The 6000-nt window shown below is 47.9% G+C and overlaps 1 protein-coding gene across 1 annotated transcript in view; it reads right to left on the bottom strand.

Moving 5' to 3' along the window:
* Window positions 1-6000, bottom strand: part of Vwa3b (von Willebrand factor A domain containing 3B) — a 152306-nt gene that overhangs the window by 14644 nt on the left and 131662 nt on the right. The window lies entirely within an intron of this gene.

Here is a 6000-nt window from a genome sequence, read left to right as displayed (position 1 = left end):
CACACACACACACACACACACACACACACACACACACACACACACACTTGGTACAGAGTGAAAGATAATAACTAACTAATTGAAGAGAAGGGAAGCTTTTAATAAAATATACATACAGCTAGACTTGCTAAGGCTCCAGATGGTTCACAGGCAGGCAGTACGCCACCTCAGAACCTTGGCCCTGGTTGCTGCCTTCCTAGAACTGGGAGAAAATTGTGCCTTCGATAAAGAAGTCAACCCATACTGTGTATCTCTGAGAGACCAGTGTGAAAACACAGGGGTTACAGGAACACAGTGGCCCGGCCCAGCCCTCCATGACGACGACAAACCTTCAGAAAGTCTGCCCTCTACCTCTACCTTGTCTAAACAAGACGAAACAGACAGACAAGTGGGCTATTGACTGGTTCCTTAGTCCTCAGTCCTCCTGGCTGGAAAATCATCCCTACTAGAAGGCCGTGGGCCATGCTTTCAAAGCTCCGGAAGAAAATTCCAATCTACAATTCTAAGTCCCAGCAAACTATTAATCAAATCAAAGGGCAAGTTGAACATAAAATCATCTTCCTAAATAGAAACATTTCTTCCAGTTTATCCTGTATTAGGAAGCTACCTGGAAATGTACTCCAGCAAAAGGAAGGAACGAAGCAAGAAACAGCAACACAGAAAATATAGGACACAGATCCATTCTAAGAGAGCAGTAGGAGAAATCTCCAGGACAGCTGTGTGTAGGAAGGCTTAGGGGGTGGAGGGTAAGGACATACCGATCCTGAAAATGCATCCATATATGCACACACACACACATATGCATACACATATATGTACACAACACATATATGCATACACACAACATGCTCCTAACCTATGGCTTATTGGTATTGGACAATAAAATCATAACAATGCACATGCTATTTTGTAGATTTAGAAAACATTAACAATGACTCTTTGGAAGCGCACCACCAACATGGCTTAGAAGACAGCTTTTGGAAGGCAGACTTGAGAGCAGAAAGGCAAGGCTCTGGTACACAGGTGATCACCATGTGGAGTCAGGAAATAAAGGAGAAATCTGATGCATCCAGAAATACAAGCTTCAGCACAGAAAATAAAATATCATAAAATGCAAATTGGGAGAAGGGAACACAGAGAGGGACATTACCATAGAGTGAAATGGAAGGCATTGTTTAAATGTGGAGAATCAGGACACAGGGACACAATCAGGTCCGAGCCAAAGAGCTCAAATCCAACCTTTCCTGGGTGCTGCTGAGGAGGAGGAGGACCACCACTGTCAGCATCGTTTCCACACTGTGTCAGCTGCTGCCACTCAATAGTCAACTGTCATCTATTCAGGTGTCTGTTAACAGGGAAGGGGCTGAAATGTGTATACAACAAGATTTTATACAGCACTTACATATGAAATACACAGAAAAAGCAAATTTATAGAGCTAGAAGTTGATTAGTGGTCACTTGGCGCTGACCAGATGTGACCAGATTTTTTTATGACGGTGGCTGGCAACTGTGGTGCTTGGCTTTAACTGTCAACTTGACGCAACCTGAAATTTGGGGAAAGTGCCTTAGTGATGGACTCTCTACACTGAGCTGGCTTGTGGGCATGTATGTGAGGGCAGGGCTGTTGTGGTTGATGGAGCTGTTTGTTTTTCTGGAAGATCCAGCCACCTGTGGGCGGCACCATTCCCTAGGCACCAGATTCGGAACTGTGTAAAAGTAGAATGGAGCTGAGCAACAGGTGAACAGGTAAACGAGCACACATGCATTCATTTCTCTCTGCTCTTGACTGTGGGTGTGATGCAAGTCTGGTGTTTTGAGTTCCTGCCACGGTAATTTTCCTGCAATGGTTGGCTGTAAGCTGAGGCTGTGAGCAGAGATAAAGAGATAAAAAAAAAGAGATAAAAGAGAAATGCTTTTTGTCTGAGTATTTTAACACAGCAACAGAAATGAAACTAGAAAAACTAGTTTTTCAAACCACTGAGATGAAATAGGTGACGTGTGAATTCTACTTCAACAAAAGGTAAAAATAGGTGGCCATTTGTTTCTGGGTTGCTCTACGTAACTCCAGTCACTGTGTTTTTCCTGCAGTGGGCTGAGGGAGTGAACGTGCACACAAGTTTCTGGGTCTAAAATGAGCCACATCCTTAACCCGGAATCTACTTTTAACGTAAAACATGAACTAAATAAGGCCTTTTCCACCTTCAAACTTCTATGCTGAAGAAGTTGGGGGCTTCTTTCCTAGGGTACTCTTTACTTTTTCTTTGTCATCAACTGAGTAACTGTTAGCATGCCCATCAAAATCATTTCGATTTTGGACTTCTTTATGGGCCATCAAATGCTCCCTTTTTCTTCACACAAACCACCAATCAGAAGTGGTTTTCACTGGCATTTTGAGGCTGTCTTTTGCAGTGTGAGAGCCGTAAAACTGTAGCCAGTGAATTTGTTGTGCTATAATTTTAACATTAAGTATGCAGCACAATGCTTTGTGAGTCCATCGCAGCTCTCACTTTGGGAGAGCTCTAATTTATGACGGAATTGACCACAAACACGTAAATGGCTTCAGGTTCTCCCTGGGGCCTGACTCTCATTTCAGTACAGTTTGGGTTCTGTGTGTTAGGTGGGCTCATCTCTGCAGTGACTGATGTGAGCTTCTGCAGTCATCTGTCACTGTGAGCTGCTTGCCAGTGCTTTGGGGGCTCACTAAATGGAGTACACCTGTGGTTTGCTTCTTCATCGATAAAAATTCAGCTATGGCTCTTCAGAAGTAGACAGTCAGCGAACTGCAGGTTAAGGTCTTTCAGGGCCTTGCAGGATATAATTTTTCTTCAGCTTAGTGTTTCCTGTAATCTTCAAAGGCATGGTCTGAAGTGTACAAAAAAGGCTTCTCATTTGTCATATTTGCATTTAGTCAGGTTCTTGTGTCCCTCCTCCATCCCTTCTTTAGCCGTGCATTCACAAACCTAATCAGTCTGTCAATGAGAACGGCGGACATCACTGAGTCTGCTGGTTGGATTGATAGCAACGGTGCTGGATGCTACCTCCTTATCCCTGCATTTTCGCTTAGAAAAAACAAATCACGCCCTCAGAGCAAGTTCTGCAGTCTGAAAATGGCCTTGGGAGGATGTGCTTGCACCAGGAGACAGGCTGTAGGTCTCCAGATGCTGCCAGCCCAGCTGTGTGAGTGAGTAGCATCTCTTGACCTTCCTCAAGAAGCCGTGTGCTCCCTACCATCCTTCAGTTCCACGTGTCTGTCTGGAAAGAGGCGCCTCTGTCCTCCATGAGACAGCTAAGTCTCGTGTGTACCAGGACATGGATACAAACATTTTACTCATATCTCCGGCACCAAAACTGAGAACACAATTACCACAGATTTCTTACCAAAAGCATCTCACAGGCAGAATTCACCGTCCTTGCAGATTATCAGTCGCTGGGAAATGTGAGAGACTGGAACACAGCGAGTTAAGGTGGCTTGAAAAGCCCAGCTTCATGTAGAGCTCCCAACCTCCGTGCTTCTTGTTCACGTCAAGGACTAGCTGGCTGCCAGGGAGCGTGCCTTCCTCCAGACAGACAGCAATCTGATGTTCTAAAACCACGTGCGGACAGCAGCTCCAGAGAGGCGGCTCCCTCCTCAGCATTCAGCAGCACGGCGAGTTGCTCACGAGCCATGTCTGAGGCCCCTCTTCAGATTCACAGTAAGACATCACATCATTCATCCAACTAGGCTCTGAATCCCAAGTGCTCATTAATTTATTCTCTCAGTGTTCCAGACAGAAGGAAATGAATGACTTTTTTTTAATTTTTATTTTTTAGAATGGGTTTGAGGTACAAATCTATGATGTCAGTTTGCCTAAAATGCCAGGTCCTTTCTTACTTTTTTTCCACTGTAGTTCCATACTTGCCAGTTCATCTGATGTATACTGGCCTTTTCCTTTAGGGCCACCTTCCCTCGCTTGGGTAGCAACAGGAGACGGGAACTGGCTTTCATTTTAAATGCCAAGCAGGCCTTTCTAAGTGGCTGAAAGCATCACTCCCTTCTAGTCATTCCAGGGCCTGACTCACACTGAAATACAGTGACTCCCACCTCCTGCTTAGCTTTCTGGCTGCTCTTGCCATTGGCGAGAGTTCCTTCCCCATCTACTCCACAGCATGTGATGACGTGGAAAGGGCGCTCACGGGGCTTCCTTGGCAGTATCATTGCCCCTCAGCAGGACCGGGTACACTCATGGATAGAGCTGAGTAGCCACGGCGAGGCATGCACCGAGGGCCTGTGCCAGCGATGCTTTGTGCCCCACAAGAATAACGTGGACCTCCAGGATGGAAAGACAGACCACACAGGCTGCCGGACAGGCTGTTCCTTCAGCCAGGATACCGATGACTTCATTCCGGCTGGCTGCTGCCTTTGACCCTTGCTGCTGGCTTTAGAGGTGCTGTGCGGTCCATGCCCACCTCCTTCTCGACTCCCCTCAGCCAGCAGCACGGCCGGAGTAAAGGAAATGCTGGCTTTCACGAAGAACTCCCCAGGATGACAGCCTCAAGAAACAGAGAGGCCAGGATGCGCTGGCTGATGTGTCCCTAAGCACAGGCCCCAAAGTGTGGGAAACCAGGGACCACCACACGCCATTTACAGCCTTGATTGCAAAAACTCCAGAGAGCACACCGACTGTTTTCCAGATCCGACCACCAGGTGAGGTATGCCGAGACCTCAAAGATGCCAGCCTCCTACCGCGTCATTGCTTCTTTCTTCGTGTTCTTGGGATTGACAGTAAAGTTGCTAAGCGGGTGGTGCTTTTCCTTTCCCATTCAGTGGCAGCGTGCTCCCGCACCAGTACAGACACGCACCTACAATTTAGCTACTGCTAGTCTCCACTTCCGAACTCATGTTAAGAACTAACTGTAAATGTTGTTGCTCTTTGGAACATGAAACCTACCACACAGAACCCTGAACCCTCGCCAGCAGCGGCGCCAGTTTGCTTAGTAGGCCCTGCCTTGTCCTTTGGCCAAGGAGGGCTGTGACTGCCTCAATTAAGATAATGCATCGCAGGCCAGTGAACTCTCACCCTTCTCCCCAGGGTTCCCAGTCACGAGAACAGGAAATCTTTGAACTGTCTTGTGAGTGATTCGGCTCCACTTAGAGGTTTGGTTGGATAGGACAGAGTCAGCATGGAGCCTCCCGTCTCTCCTCATGCAGATTTCCAGGTCTTCCTCCAACCCTGAAGACATCCACGGTCTTCGCTCTTTCAATGTGCTCCGGAGACGAAATGAAGGGAAGACGTACAATGTAAGTGAAGAGGAGTAAAGCCCTGGCATGAAGGCCACTGACTGCCCACAGCATGTTAGAGGGCCCCGGCGTGATCTCCTTTTGGAGATTTTATTTGCAGTTTTAGCAGAAGGTAAATACTGTGCCAAATAAATGAGAGCTGGGCAGAACTGTCTTAGTCCTAGGAGGAAGTCAAGCCTCCTCACAAGATGTCCTCCGAAGGGTGAGTGTGCCACCATGCTCACGAGGGATCTGTGTCCTCCCCCGTTTCAGCAGGTAGGTACCCAGCCTGGCTTTTGAAGATCTCAGGGAGGCACGGGGGCTTTTTTTGCTTTTGCCCATCCTTGGGGAGTGGGGCATACCTTTAGGCGGCAGCTTGAGAAATGAAGGTCCCCCAAACCTCGCTGTAGGTTCCACTGCCCTCCCAGGGTGCTGTTCTCTGAGCAGTCCGCACAGCGAGCCAGCCGGTCCTTTGCGCATCCTGGTATGGACACTTTGTGAACAGCTGCTCTGATGCCCAGGGAAGTGTCACAGCGGTGAAACCCTACAGCAGAAGATGGCCCTCAGACGCTCCCCACACCAGGGGCAGCTCTGGACTCCGGAGGAGAGCTCCAGCCCAGCGCTCTTAGCAGCTTCAACGGCTTTGGTGAAGAGAGGACCCTTCCTGCTCGCTTCTTCAAGGGGAAAAAGTCAAGGAAAGAAAAACCCCCAAATGTCTTCACTGTTCGATGCTGGAAGTTACG

The sequence above is a fragment of the Psammomys obesus genome, unplaced genomic scaffold, assembly GCF_907164565.1.
Source record: "Psammomys obesus unplaced genomic scaffold, mPsaObe1.curated_primary_1811, whole genome shotgun sequence".
Lineage (NCBI taxonomy): Eukaryota > Metazoa > Chordata > Mammalia > Rodentia > Muridae > Psammomys > Psammomys obesus.
The sequence above is the reverse complement of the archived record's forward strand: the minus strand, read 5'-3'. Positions and strand labels throughout refer to the sequence as shown.